Source organism: Centruroides vittatus, unplaced genomic scaffold (assembly GCF_030686945.1).
Source record: "Centruroides vittatus isolate TY-2023 unplaced genomic scaffold, ASM3068694v2 contig_971, whole genome shotgun sequence".
Classification (NCBI taxonomy): domain Eukaryota; kingdom Metazoa; phylum Arthropoda; class Arachnida; order Scorpiones; family Buthidae; genus Centruroides; species Centruroides vittatus.
The window spans coordinates 3,480,811-3,497,026 of NW_027122644.1; the positions used below are offsets into that span (position 1 = coordinate 3,480,811).

Consider the following 16,216-nt stretch of genomic DNA (forward strand, 5'->3'; position numbering starts at 1 on the left):
ATGTCAAACGAGTCATAAGAAGACATGATCGAATTTATCTATTAGAAGATTATCAGCACATGGTTGGAAGCAATTGCAAATTAAAGCCATTTACAGTATCAGTAATCAAATATACAGATGTAACTGACTTCAAAAGCTGGTGGCCAAACTATTATTAAAAAAAACCTGCAAATCACCTGTTCAAGGAAATAATGAAACCTTCTCAGTTTCAACCTACAGTCAGTTAATCTATGACAGTTCTACACCAGGTTATATTTCTGCTAGTCGTTTTATCAGAGTACTACATACAAACACTTTTAAACTGCTCAAGCCGCACGTCACTCCAACTTTTCCAAACGAACCAGCCTACAAGAAACCATTACCAATCAATGCGAAGAAGATCAATGATATAAAAAAAGTCTTGAAGTATATGAGTGGCAAAATCTTGGAATTTTACTATCATATTACGTCTTGGGAGACATGCAATGAAGATCAGCAGGAATCATAATGTAATCATTACAGTTCTAGGTCATCATATTATGTAAATAATCAGTAATAAAGGCATTCTTATTAAAATGAGTTACTTTTTTTTTACGTTTAACAAATATTTACTGGAAAAGCGGTAGAACTCCAAGTTTTGTTTTTGGCTGTACAGCTTCTCAGCATGCACTTAATGAAACTTGCTTGGCAAGGTATTGGTAAAATGTACAGTACACTTTTTACCCAAAACACATTTTTATGTTTATCACAAAACAAGGATTTTGGAGTTGTACAGTTTTTCCACTCACCGATTCAATTGTTAGCCTAACCTAAACCTAAATCAATAATGATTTAGGTTTAGGCTAGGTCTTAAAAATGAATTGACTGAACCATACGCATAAAATGTTGTCAAAAAAAACGTTCGCCTCCGCATTCGTCGCATTCTCCGTTGTGAAGTGCTACGAACTCCGTTGCAGACCGCGCGCCTCTTAGCGTGCTACGCAGTATTTACTATTTAAAACCATTAAACCGATGTTTATTTATTAAACAATCTACACATTAACAGTTTTATTTAGACTTTATTTTCTCATATATAGTTTAATAAAGCACATTATAATTTTTATCATATTCACAAATTTTAGAAATCTAATAAATTTTTATTGGATAAGAGAGTACAAGAGAATTACAAATCATTATCTGGAATAAAGTTTATTGAACTTATTCATGATGTACTGTATTTGGATTTCCTTTATCATTAGACGGTTGAATGGCCGAGTAGTCAAGGTGTCAGCCTATTTCTTTGGGGAACTGTAATTGAATCCCAACGGGTCGAAAAATCTCCAGGAATTTTTCAGAGGGTGGTCCGTTCGGATATGTCGGGCCCCGTCCCTAACCACCCGGCCGCCCCATTGTGGGCCTAGCAGAACCCATAATAGACTTGCTAAAAGAGGCCCCCTTAGTGCTCACAGAGCGGAAAGAGTTAAAAAAAAAGTATGACGACATCAGTGTATCCATGTTTTTTTTATGTCTTAATTTTTAGAAAATCATGAAGTATTAGCTTACATGGTTTCATTTACAATTTCTCGTAGTTTTTTGTATATCATACAATTGTTTCATACAGCAACAGCATACTTCGTACATTGGCATATAAATTTATTAAAAAATAACAATAACGATGACTTCTCTTTTTATTCTATAGGAGAAATTTTTAAAATATAAAGCACAAATACACACATTTCAATTCATGAATAGTTCAGAAAAAAAATAATTAATTAATTTTAAATAATAAAAAGCAAGCAATCTTTCCACATGTATAAAAATAATATATGAGAACAAGTCATATTGCTATGACGTCAAAAGTTTGCCGAATTCAAAATTGTCCAAATGAGCACATCTTGTCTCTATACATCTTGAGACAAGTGGAGTGATGTTATATTTACTCAATGATTACTGCAGTAAAATAAACAGAAGCGGCGCCAGCAGACTATAAAAAAAGGCATCGTACGTTATGCGAAAAACTTCAAATTCTATGATTCAACGTCGGATTAGTGCTCTTACCACATGACACTGGTTGCACTGGATCCTAACTTGGCTTGTAAAACAAGGAATGTGGTTTTGGTGAACATACAACGAACAAACAACTATATAAAAAGGTTGCATGAGAAAATAAACAAATATAGTTCATTAGTTTCTTTTATGCAGTATTTGCAGAACAGGAAAAGAGCAACCCGGACGAAAAAAGAGAAAGTGTCGCAAATGCCCAATGTACCGTATGCGTATACCCGTACTAGTCATTTAAAACTGACTATTCGAGCTGGAGCAAGCTGATTTTATGCGTAAAAGCAAGGCAACACTGTGTAAGTTTAGAAATATATCTTTTATTTTGTATTATTGATCATGTCCATATGATCATGTCCATTTTTGGTTATTAATTAATTAACGTCAGCTTAAGTCCAGATTTACGAGCATGACGTAACGAATTATCTTCATGAGGGACATCCTCATGAAGATAAGGGGCTTTTGACTCTCCAGATTTGCTGACACGACGAAGCTAGTATATCATATAAGGCGCAATGTCAGCCGAATACTCTCTGGGGGTGAATTATAAGTCTGTGGCAAACGATTCGCTACTATACGAGAACTTAGCTATTCCATGTCTTTTTGAAAAGTGTCAGTCAGCATGCACAGAAACAATTTTGGTAACTGAAACGGCGCAATGAGTGCGCAAAGCTTAGGCAATTGCACGATCCTGTTTGAAGAACGAAACCGGAGCACAGTTGCAACGAGCAGGTAGGGTGGCCGAGGGGTCTAAGGCGCTGGTTTCAGGTACTAGTCTCTTTGGAGGCGTGGGTTCGAATCCCACCCCTACCAGTTAACATGCTTTTTTTACGTCTAGTTTTGCGTCGATGTATGAAAATCGAATCGTCGGTTTATCTCGTCGCTGTCGTCACTCGCTTTTGTCGATTCGTACAAAAATGGAAGAACGATGACATTGCTACATTTGCACAATGTGTTTATTGCAATCCATACACGAGTATCGATTGCAATAGACCAATGCGGCACCTCAATAGAGTGATATCTAAGAAGCTTCATAGACAGCTCTTTATGACTAATAAACCCACTGGAGAGTTCTCTCCTGTGTAAACTATATGTACAAAGGAGAAAACTCAACTTACTGTTGCAACGTTGAAGACAATGCTTCTGGAGAAATGTAACGTTGTAACTTGATGCCACCGCAATTGAGACTCGTGCGAGAAACTGTATGAAACAGTGAAATGCCGCTCAGATCTTATGCAAAAACTTAACTCATCAGTGAACTATTGTTTAACAAATGTTTTCTAGCAAAAGAAGCAATGCCGAGCACATCATCTGTTCTGCAGCAGTTGAATTAAGATGACTCATGAGACAATTTGAATTTACAATTGACACAATTCAGTTTTGGCAGTATCCTGCACATTTTGAAGTGTATCCTGCGCTAGTGTCCAATATAGTTAACCGAAATCCAAAACTACCAAATGAAACTGTCAGCTGAGGTAATTACAGTGAGTGATCATCATTGGTGATATATTTATATTAGCATTCTGAAATTTCAGGTGTCTTTCTGTTCTCCATACAGATATTTCTTATTTGACGCTTATCTCTGGGTGTAGTAATTTTTTTTCGGCCACATTTCCCCTTTCGGTTCGAAATTAAATCCACATCAGTGTCGAGTTTCTTCTTAATTCTATCAACACAAGCCCTTGAAACGCTTGCAATTGATGCAATTTGTCTATTTGAATGCTCAGTATTTAAAATGAGAGTTTTAAGTTCACTAATTTTCCTAGGGATGAAGTCATTAATTTTCCCGATGACTAAAATAACCTAAAAATAATGAAAAGCTCATAATTGTAACAACTTTTATATAAAGGGGCATTATAACATCCTATTAAACATTACATACCTTAATAACTATATTATCCTCACAACAAGTCAATAAAATGTTTTTAAAACAAAAGCTACGAATTAAGCAGCGAGTACTCAAACGGCGACAAACTGTTCAATGACAGCATTATCGCAAAATGGCGTGCTATTAATGGTTATTGTTGCCAACGATAAAATAATCAACTAATTTGAAACGTGTAAGTATCTGCTAGAACCAAAAAATAGTAATAAGACTTGGTTATGAATTTTGTATTGAAATGTTTACAGTATTACTGATTATTTGTCAGCTTTAACAAGTGGCTGTAATAATGTGATCACCCACTGTATGCGCTAGTGTCGTTGATTTCTTTAGCCTCACGTTGGCTGTTGTCTGCTGTCGTCGGCGCACACCAGGTTTTAGGAGAAACGCCGAAATCTACTTGCCTTCTTCTTAACTGAAGCGGCATTTGTCGAATACGATCGAGCGGTAGGGTGGCCGAGCGGTCTAAGGCGCTGGTTTTAGGCACCAGTCTCTTCGGAGGCGTGGGTTCGAATCCCACCCCTGCCATACGTTTTTTTCGCATTCTTGTAACGCGAAGCTTTCTTTTTACCCTCACCTCATTTGTATTAAACATTTTTACGATCATGTTAAACAAATGATGATGAAAAGCACGCAGAAACAGTTTGTCTGTAAACGTTTCTGTTATTTCAGTTTTCCACCGTAATGTGTAAAACTCGCATTCGCTTCAGAAATCTTTTCGATAAACTTAGATTTCTAAGCGCGAATCGGATGTAGTGTCGACGCGAGTATCGATTGCAATAAACGCATTGTGCAAACATAGCAATGTCATCGTTCTTCGTTCGTCCATTTTTGTACGAATCGACAAAAAGCGAGTGACAAAGCGACGATTCGATTTTCATACATCGACGCAAAAAAACCGCGTTAACTGGCAGGGGTGGGATTCGAACCCACGCCTCCGAAGAGACTGGTGCCTTAAACCAGCGCCTTAGACCGCTCGGCCACCCTACCGACTACCCAACCCGTTACCAAAATTGTAACTGTGCATGCTGGCTGACACTTTTCGAAAAGACATGGACTAGCTAAGTTCTTCTATAGTAGCCAAGCGTTTGCCACAGAAATTGACTACGAGTAATTAATTCCCTGCGACTATATGGCCTCGGCTTCGTTTCGTGTTAAACAAATGTTTGTAATCTCCGGAGATCGATCGCATTCGCAAACAGCGCCCGAAAAATAGACAGGATTTTCATCAGAAACGCGCCGTCCATCGTTACATCATTGGAAATCGTTATTTTTTAGGTCTTCAATTGTCGTAATTCGATTTTTCAACGTATACCCAGCCAAACTGAAAGTTATGTCTGGTCTTATGTGACCACACATACTGTCTGGTATTGGATCATGGACAACGCGCACAAAGGCAACCGAAACTCAGATTAGGAGTTGACAGAATGCGGAAGTTTTGGTGGAAAATCGTTCGAATTTTCGCGCGGAAAGTGGTCGAGCTCACGTGTGAAATTTGGCGCAAAACAAAAGCAAGAAACGACGAAAGTTTTCATTGAAAACAAAACGATCACATCCGTATTCAACCCACAAAATTAAACACCGTATGTGGTGTGTGGAATTATCCGAAAGAAAGTCGCTATATTCAAAGTAGCGACGGACGCATTGTAATTGAAGTCAGGAGAAGACGAACGAGTAGTCGACTGCTTCGGTCGCTGCGAGCGAAAAGAAAACGTCGGACACATAGACGAAAGGATATATGAGTGCGCAACTCAACGTTTAGGCAATTGCACAATCCTGTTTGAAGAACGAAACCGGAGCACGGTTGCAACGAGCAGGTAGGGTGGCCGAGCGGTCTAAGGCGCTGGTTTCAGGTACCAGTCTCTTCGGAGGCGTGGGTTCGAATCCCACCCCTGCCAATATCACTTCGTTAAGTGCTTTTTCGTTTTGATGAAGTTCTGGAGATCTTTGCTTTTTACTTTGGAAATGCCTAGGTCTTTCGTTTTCTCTTTTAAAATCAAATTTGTTTTGCATATCAACACTTTAGTAACGAACGTTGTAGAAGCGAAATCGAAATATTAGCTTGGTGGGTGTAAGCTGTTAAAGAAAGTGGTTTAGTTTAATACAAACTTTCAAGAAACAGGCTTACTGGGTTAAGCGATGTTTCAAAATTAAATGTCTTAATTAATAAAGATTTAAGTGGATGCTAAAAAGAAAAAAATTGTTTATCCTCCTCTCTCCTGGGTATCTTTTGTGTGACAACCACACTCTTGTCGACTTGTGGCCGGTGTAGATTGTAGGATGCAAAGCAAGCAGCGTAAAGCCAATGAGTGGTGTAGTCGCATGCAGATATACAATACCCGAAATTGCCAAACCTAAAAACATCCCGCTTCGCCTCGGAAAAAATATTGATCATAATCAACTATAATTATTGAAATTTAAATAAAAGCTATCAAGTTAAAAAAATAAAAATTGAAATTTTGAAATTTTATATTTTAAAAAATATACAAATTTAATATGAATTATTATTAATTTATAAATTATTTTAAAAAATTTTCAATTTTTTTAATTTTAGCCACCAGAGGTGCTATGTGAAGATTGCCATTTTATGTCAAGTTTGTAAGCAATATCGTGTTATCAACATGTGGAATTAAATATAAACTTAGATAACATTTTATAATTTGTACAGCTTACCGTATTGTCTTTCATTTACATCATAATTTATTAAAACGTAAGTAAAATTACCAGTTACCAGTAAAAAGATCTCCAGAAAGGCAGATCACCCAAGTGTTGCGTTAACGTATCTTAAACAAAAAAAAAAAATTTTTTTAAACTTTTTCTTCCCTGTGGGCACCAGAGAGCCTCTTTTAGCAAGCCTATCATGTGGTTTGACTAGATCTACAATGGGGCGGCCGGATGGTGAAGGACGGGGCAGGCCATATCCGAATGGACCACTACCTGAAAAATTTCTGGAATTTTTTCGACCTGTTCTGATCTATACTGGGTTTCCTAGAGCCGCGGTTCTCAATTTTTTTTTTTTTTTTTTTTTTTTTTTTTTTTTTGACTTGTATACCCCTTGGCAGACCATTTTCGCTAAGTTTTATTTCTCGTGTTCGTGAAACGGTGACGCCTTGGTCAATTATACAGCTGTATACAATTAGATGTAAAAAAGTTTTTTAAATCAAAAAGCGGTGGAGAAAGGACACAGATAAATATAATAAAAATATTTTTTTTATTTAAAACAAAGCATCGAGTGCCGTGACGTTACCAAAGGCCTTAACGCAGAATCCGAATATTCTTAAAGTACCCTCTCCATTATTAATTTTTTTTCGGGTACCCCCGATTGGGAATCGCTGCCCTAGAGCGATAGGCTGCCACCTTGACCGCACGGCCATCCGGCCTAATAAATAATACTGAAATCACATACTTTTAAACAGTTATTAAATTAATTTTATCAGAAAATGCTCGTTTGTAATTAATGCTAATTATAAGCGTAATAAGCATACTAGATGACCAGACTTTTTTACAATTCATTATTCCAAATAGTAAATGCATATATCCATTAATTGAATGCTCATTATTAAGACAATATAAAATGTTACATGTATACATGTTGAGATAGTTCTCATTGTTTTTATATTCATATTTAATTTTGTTAAAGACAGTTTGATGAATGATATAGTGTTTAATTTATTTCTATTTAATATAAGTCGACCACGCATATAGGACGAGGTGTGACTTTAAAGATCAAAATAAAGGAAATTAGTTTTATTAATACAATTCTAATTTTATTTCGTTTAATCACAAATAAAACATCAAATTAACGTAAATGCACGTACTGTCCCGCAAAAATTACTAGCATTTTAAACTTTAAGGAAAAATCTCGTAAAATCGACGACATAATTTGTTCATGTAAAGCTGGACAATCGGGAACCTTTTTCGCCAATTCGTAACAGTCGAATCTACTCTCCGATTACACTTATGAGTTTCTCCGAATTCTGATTTCCGAATGATCATCTGTGGGAATGGATTAAAACTTACATCGTGCTCCTGTGTGATTTTGGAATTTCAATTTGAAATTCAATTCAAAAGCTTTGCTTTTCCTATTGCTATTCATCTTTATTCCTGACAATATACAAGAATGATTCAAACGGCCCAGATAAAATACTTGTTTTTAAATACAAGAGGGTAAGCATCCAGTAAAAAATGATAAAACACGGTTTACAAAAATTATTTGCAAAAAACGCAAAGAATCTTTCGTTAGCGCGTATAAGACGACCTAGGATTTTGAAGCTGTGATAAATGAATAAAAACCTCGTCTTATATACGAGTAAATACGGTAAAAGTGTTATAAAAATTAAAAAGAGAAAATTTCTGATATTTTAAGGATTTTTGGCATTAAAATTGCTAAACGAATTCTGGAGATTTGCAGGTAATGCCTTCAAAAAAATCTATTTAAAGACCTAAAGAATTTATAGCGTTTAAAGTTTGTCGAATAATTCAGCAATAAATTTTATTGGATTAAAATTATAGTGTGATTTGTATTTCCTCAGAACTTTCGGAAATTTTTACTCTAAAACCTATTAAATCTATTTTTGATCATTTTATGATTTTAAAATGTTTTAATCAACTTCAACTTCTTACGAAATTCTTCAATATGTCTAAATCAAAGACTGCAGGAATTTTTCATGGACGACTGTCCATGGGTAGGCCTGCCCCTCACCATCCTCTGCTCTATTATGGACCTCGTCCAATTCTTGATGGGTATGATTAAAAGGCCATCTTAGAGCCCACAGGGCAGAAAGAATCAAAAATGGAAACATTTTTTTTTTACAAAATACAGTCTATCTTATTGATGCGCATAATTGCAAATAGATTTCTAAATTCAGATCTATCGAAATAGCTGCTTAATTTGATCAGAATAAGAATAAATTGAGAAATTGTTTCATTTCATAAATACTTTAAGTTACATATTAGGCTACTTTAAACGTTTTCGGTTCACTGAAACCGGAAGAGATATAAAAACAGTTTCGTCTTTGTTTAGAATTTAACTACAGGAAATCCTCGTCAACTCGAACTCGGATAATTCGAAATTCCGTTAGTTCTTAATTATACTTTTGTCCCGACTGGCGATATAAAGATTACATGTTAAGGAATTCGGTTAGTTCGAAATACGGCTACTTTGAATTTCTAAGTAGCAGTAAAATTCTGTTCGAACTGTCATATGCGTGTGTTAACTCGCATATGACAGTTCGAACGAAGTATTTCCATACTATAAGACAGGGGTCACTAAACTTTTTCACAGTGGGCCAGATAACTGAGAAAATGACGATCGCGGGTCGCATAACCATTTTGTTCAATACAGCACAAAAAATAAAGACAACCAACATATTTATATACCAATACACGAACACGATGGCTGCAGCAAGCTCGTAATGGCATTTGTTAGAAACTTCATTGCAGATACTTACACAAAAAGCGCTCTGATATCCAAAGTCGCCGAATTTTTTATTTCACTGATTTTCCTAAAAGTTATACTGTCAGATGCAAAAATCAGATTGGACCACTTCTGACATTTATGTATTGTTTGTTTGTTAAGTTATGGCAACGCAACATTAGAGCGATCTGCCTAGGGGGATGCCTTCCGGGAAGTCTTTTAAGGGAAACTGGCCCCTATTTAGGCGTTACAGATGTGGAACAAACCCGGAAATCTCCACGTGGCCAACCCGTTTGAGCGAGGCGCGAACCCACGAACCGAACTCCAGTGTTCAGGGTACGAAGACCGCTTTACATTTATACTTACTATATAAAAAATTAAAATAAGTGTAAGTTTATCTATAGACTGATATTTCCATAAAAATAATAACATTTTACCTCATTTGTGGCACAGTGTGGTGGCAGGCCGGATGAACTGACCTCGCGGGCCGGATCCGGCCCGCGGACCATAGTTTTGTGACCCCTGCTATAAGAGAACAATAGACCAAGAATAACTTTAATCTGGTCATTGGAAATTTTCCAAAGGCGCCGCCCATATATTCTCCGCCCTACTTGAACAAATTGCATTTACCAATGTTTATGCGTATTGATGCAGCATGTCACGGCATGCTCTTTAGTTAATTTTTCAATTTGATAACTTCAAATTTACTTGTTTGCAGAACTGGATGAACTGCAGAAGAAATATGCTGCATTTGTGATCAATTTAGACGAGATCAGAAAAATTCAGTACAAAAATGCTCAAACATCAGTTGTTTACACTGGATTCATAAAAATTGCAGTTCATAAGAGAAAAAATCAGCAGCTTACCTGTATGATTCTGTGTCTAAAACTAATTGTAACAAATGTTTAATTATCGTTTTTAGACCGTTTATTATTTCTATAAGCAAAAGATTTTGGTTTACTAAACAATATATTCGGGGAAAAAAATTAAAATAATTAAATTCTTATTAGAAGTATTCTTGCTTTCATGTTTATCAATATAAATATAATTATATTAAAACCGTAGTTATATAAATTAATGGAAATGTACAGTACATTTACAATTTATGAATTATTATCCCTTAATATAAAAGAAATCTCTGTATTAAATGCAATTTTTACTGATAATTTTTATCGATTATCTATGATAAAATTGATAATTAATCTTTAGTGATTATTAGCCAATGATAATTTTTCTTTAACATATTAGAAAGTTATATTTAACTATATCTAATACAGATCTTCAAATATAAATAAAAATAATCCTATTTTACAAAATTAAAATTTTAATAAAAGAAAGGAATAAAATATAATAATAAATGATAATTTTGTAAGCTATAGAATTATATCGATATAAAATGAAAATTCATTGTCAGTTATTAGGAATGACTTTATTGTATGCTTCTAATTAACGAAAAAGACTTTGTGGTGGGGGATCTCTTTCAGAAATAGAATGTAGTGACTAGGAGGGGCAGGAGGAGTGGATAGAGAGCCATTTATGGTGTTTTTCACTAAGCTCTCCTTCACTGAATGGTGTCTCCTTCCGGAGACTAGACAGATTGTGGTGAGTAAGACTCTTTTGGGATCCCGCCATAACGCACCCTATTCATTATGTGTTCGTCCCCCAAACCACAAACCAAAGAATAAGTGAAAACATCAAAATATAAAGTAGTTCAAGCTTATAATGTACGATACATTCTTGGATAAAAGAAAGGGAAGTCGTCGTTATAAAATGTATTTAAAATCTTAGTGATAATTATATCAATTTTATATTAAAATTTCCCGAAACAAAAACTAATATTAATTATGTAAACCGATTCAAACTGATATCTTGTGTCTATTTTAAATATATATAATATATTTTAATATATGTAAAACATTTAATTAGAATTAGTTTAAAATAATAAAATAAAATAAAAATTGCGTATTAAAATAATTTTTGAATAATTTAGAGCTTTGTTAAGGATTAAATTTACACTATTTTAGTTTATAGCATTATCTTTTTTATTATTCATATAAAAACATGAATTAATTGTAATTAATTGTAGTAAAATAAGAGTAATAATTATTTTTGTTATCTTAATAAAATTTATTTATATTTCCAGAATCATTATTAAATTGGCAATATTTGTTGAAATTAAATATCAGATTGATGGAATTTTAAAGAAAAGTTTTAATTTATAACATTTAAAAAGAGTCTGTAGAAATATTTTTTTATATATATAATAATTTTATATATCATTTCATTCATAAATTCATCAAAGATGAAAAATGATGTCAGCCTTCTTCGATGTAAACTAATGATACGTATAGTTGCAGCATGTTTTATAAAAATGTTTTCTATAATGTAAATCTTCATAAATTTAATTTCTATTATTAAATAGATTTAGTAATAGATTCTTTTAAACTTTCTTCTTAATACGTCACTAAACTTTAGATCCAAAGGAAGTAAGGAAGATAAAACTAAAACTTTCTCAAACTTATAAATCTCTTAGATATTAATAAATTAATAAGCAGGATTACCAAAAAAAAAAAAAAATATTGATATAAATTTTTTAATATATCCAGGCGGATTTACCAGATCTTTCCAGCAGTGTAGGGTACTTCGGAGTCTAGTTATGCTGATGTTTGTTATATTGGATAATTCTGTTTGGATTATATTAAAATATTCAGTAAATAATTAACAGATAGATTTCTAAATATCGAGAATATGGGTCTATGTGGAAAACGTTTAAATTAACAAGGACATTTGTCGAGAAACAGTAATTAGCAAAGGTTGCTTAAAGCTTTGATTAGAAACAGGCAAGATTCACTTTGTCAAAAAGTTCTGACAGTCAATTACATGCTGTACCTGCATCGAAGGTCTTCTCTTCTACGACGTGAACTATCGACACTAGTATAATGCAGCGCAGAATGGTACAGACATTATCCTGATTAATTACGAGAGTAATTTTTATTTTTAATTACACAGAAACACGCCCCTGAAAATGTCACCAACAACTATCGGCCTGTTAATTACTGTGTGGTTTGTTAACATCTTTTGATTTTTTTTTTTCCTTCCTGATCTTCTTTCTTCGATGCACCACGCTTCTTTTCGATCTTCCGATATCAACACGTGATCTTTCGCTTTGTACGTAAAAGTTAGCGTGGATTCTAATCAATCCGAGGTTGAATTTTAAGGAAAAAGAAGAGGAAGAAAAAATTATTCTTTCAGAATTTATTTTCGCTTTGATGTGGTAATTAACAAAGTATCGTTTATCATGAATGCCTTCACGGTATTGTGGCTTGTCCTTATGCTACACAAAACTCGTATATCAATATTATTTGCGGCGAACTGAGATTGAGTTTCTAAAGATAGAAAATTTTTTAATGGGTTTATTTTCGAAATTTCGTTTAAATATTATTTAAACTGAAAATATTTAACCTAAGTCTACATTCTAAACTATCGTCTGCGGTGACCTGTAATGAATAAAGTATGATAGATTTGTTATAACCGTGACGGTATGAATAGGTTAATTTAAATATAGCAATTTCCGAGTCAGTATATTGAAATTTGCAACACAATCTATCAATTTTATTTTATTTTTTATTTTTTCAATCTTTAGACAACGCTTTCTTTATATCACAATATAATAAATATTCAAATTTAATTTAGAATTCACTGGATATAATAACCCTTTAACTATAAGGAATAATGAAAATTGTACTAAACAGTGACTATAATTCTCCTAATGTGATCACTGTAATATAACTAAATGTAACTTCATCAACATTTTAATAATTCTCGAAATGACTAGGGTGTTTCTGTTATTTTCATTTAATTTCTCCGTGTTCAGAGTGTACACGGGAGGCCAACATGGAGAAAAAAAGGGCGGAGTCCGTCCCAACGAGAATTGAATCCGGGTTCTTCTCTTGGAAGCACGATATACTTCCTCATAGCCACCCAGGCGATAAAATGCCTGTGGTGAGGTTCAACTTTCTTGCTGTTTTATGGTATTCTTTGCGCGTTTTGTGCAATTACCTTGAAAATTAGTGTAACAAACTATACATTATCATATACCAAATTTAAATATTTTTCTAATAAAATTAGAATTTTTAAATTAACCGCAATATTTTTATTCTGAGTTTAGAATTTTTATTTCTTAACATTATACTTTTTTTTTTTTGAAAAATGTGAGATTCTAGACAATTGCCTTATTTATTTTTATGTTTCAGTTCATTAATCCGTGTGTGTTTTTGTTATATATATTTAGATAAGTTAATTTCTAGAATTATTATTATTTTTTTATAAATGAAAACTAATAACCATACATTTCTATTTTTTATTATCTATATGGAGAATAAACAATAATCACTTCCAAAATATGATTCTTACGTTAAACACTAGATGGAAGCACAGACAATATAAGTACAGTATAATAATACCACCCAGCGATGAAATTGATTACGTAGGTGACAGAAATTTGATAAGGGCGTTAGAAAACAAAATTAAACACGAAATAAAGGTAATAAAAACGAGAAAATTACCTTATCGATATATAAAATATGTTTTTTCCCCCTTAAAAGAGGAAGGGATATTAAAGAAAAAAGTCAACGAACTATTCATAAATCACCGATTTAAATTTAGGATAACGGCATGAATTTTTTTTATTATTTTTTTTCGCTTATGACAAGACACTTAACAGGTCCATGAAGCGAAACTAATGGCAAAGAACATGAATCCCACTACTTAGGACTTTGCCACTCATAAATCAGCAGCGTACATTGTAAACATCTGCCATTTATACTGCTGGTTTTGCCTGCTTATCTCAAGGTCTCATCTCTAGTATGTTTCTTAACACTTGTTCTTTGAACTGCTGAACAAGTACAGAGGTGCATGATCACGTCTCGTTGTATGTAACCCGATCCAACAAACAACTGATCCATCGGTTAAAGCGTAATGCGATCTGGGTGCTATTTTCTCGATACCGTTCTGTGTTCCTCGTAAGCCACCTGGGTTTACAAACACTGGAATTCTACTTAGATTAAATTCCATCTGACAATGTGATGAAAAATTATGAAATATAACCAGCCAAACGATATATTGACGCTTATAACTAATCGCAACGTTACATTTTTAACTTTATTATCACGTCATTGTGGACCTACTGTGTTGTTATATCACCCTAATAAGAATAGAGCCATGTTTATAGTATAATATAGTAAATTTCTAAAAGTTCTAACCCCGTTAAAAGTAATAATAAGAGATAATAATTCAAGAACTTCAGTTTTTGTGGAAACAAACATTCCTAAAATCTAATGATAAACGATTGAGGAAAACTGGTAAGAATCCGAAAGGAAGTTGCTGCTCGATATTGTTGTGACTAGAAAGTTTAAACTCTAAATTTTTAGTGGAATTTACGCCGTTGACAAAGTTCATATCCTGTGTATTTAGGCGTGCAGTTGGGCTGCTATTATCAATAAACAATAAAATGCTGTTTTCACTACTTGTACCAGGCACAGACGTGGTAAGATGTTTGGTAAGGATCAAGTCAAAGTCGATGATGGCTGTTGTATTGAATGTGAGGTCAAAAGGCAGCGTCATAAGTGATTTACGACAGCTGATAACTGTGTTATTTAAGATAATTGTACTGTCAAAGGTCAATAGTGGAGGAAGTTGATGGAATAAAACTCCAGCCAAGTTTAGATGATGTAATAGACAAAAAGTATTATCTTTTCTGACTAAATTGTTTGTTTGAATTAAGTAGTGTTGCCAAGTATATGTATACTTTCGAATAAACAAAAAAAAAATATTTAAATCGTGTATAGCCCGCACCCCCTCATGATTTCGATTATCGATAATAGATGGCGTTACACGATTGCTTATGCGAAAACCATAGAGACAGGTCAGTTTTCCATTTATTATGTTTAATTTTATTAATTTATATATTCGAAATATTCAATCGTACACTTGTAATTTGTTTCATTATTTCCGAATTACGTATCGACATTACAAATTATACACGAAGAATCTCATTTTAGATTTAAATTTCCTTTACGTATTTAAAAACAATACAGTAAAGCATTCCACTGTTTAATTCTAATTAATAGTTTTGTAAAGTATTCGTACTTGAGTGATACTTATGAATTCTTAAAATGCGAATTATGATATAAATTGTTTTAAAATTTTTCTAAAATGATAAAAGCTAAGAAATTACATCACAAACAATAGCTAAAAGAATGTTATACTTGTAATTAAAATGATTATTTTATTATCTTTTACACTAATTTAAACACACGTAACTACTTATTTATATTGTATATGCTTTATATCTGTCTCTTTATTGCAGAATTATAAGATTCTAGGTTTTTAAATTTTCATTTTATACTCAATTAAGAATTATTTACAATATATCGCATTCGTTAATCTAAACAGATGAATGCTCTTTATATTCATGTATAAATGTATACATACGTATGTATATATACACACACGTCTACATGTATTATATAGGTATATAAAATCGAACCTTTAAAGAACGGCCACCTCCGAATAGCGGCCATTTTTTTATGTCTCCGTCAGTAGCCATTATTCGGAGGTTTGACTGTATGTATAATTCTTGGTATAATATAAGAGAAATTTATTAATTTTGTGCAATATATTTTCATCTATATACACAGTACAAAACTTTTTTTAAATGTGCGAAGTACAGAACTTTCTTCAATTCGAACGAATTTTTGGAAAAATAGAACTTTTTTGATAGATTTAAGCTGATAAACCTCGCAAATGCAGGAAAATAACGGGAATATCCACTAATTTACGGTTTTTTTATGTGTTAGAGTAAGCGAAATTTAATATTTTATATTGGATTCTTTTAATTTTCT

The 16,216-nt window shown here is 33.3% G+C and overlaps 4 non-coding genes across 4 annotated transcripts; 3 read left to right on the forward strand and 1 right to left on the reverse strand.

The window, feature by feature from the left end:
• Positions 1-2,747: 2,747 nt before the first annotated feature.
• On the forward strand, positions 2,748-2,829 carry TRNAL-CAG (transfer RNA leucine (anticodon CAG)). Its single transcript has one exon. It is a non-coding gene; the product is annotated as a tRNA-Leu (tRNA).
• A 1,515-nt stretch (positions 2,830-4,344) lies between these two features.
• On the forward strand, positions 4,345-4,426 carry TRNAL-UAG (transfer RNA leucine (anticodon UAG)). Its single transcript has one exon. It is a non-coding gene; the product is annotated as a tRNA-Leu (tRNA).
• A 380-nt stretch (positions 4,427-4,806) lies between these two features.
• Positions 4,807-4,888, reverse strand: TRNAL-AAG (transfer RNA leucine (anticodon AAG)). The gene has a single exon. It is a non-coding gene; the product is annotated as a tRNA-Leu (tRNA).
• Positions 4,889-5,714: 826 nt separating this feature from the next.
• TRNAL-CAG (transfer RNA leucine (anticodon CAG)) lies at positions 5,715-5,796 on the forward strand. Its single transcript has one exon. It is a non-coding gene; the product is annotated as a tRNA-Leu (tRNA).
• The last annotated feature ends 10,420 nt before the right edge of the window (positions 5,797-16,216 follow it).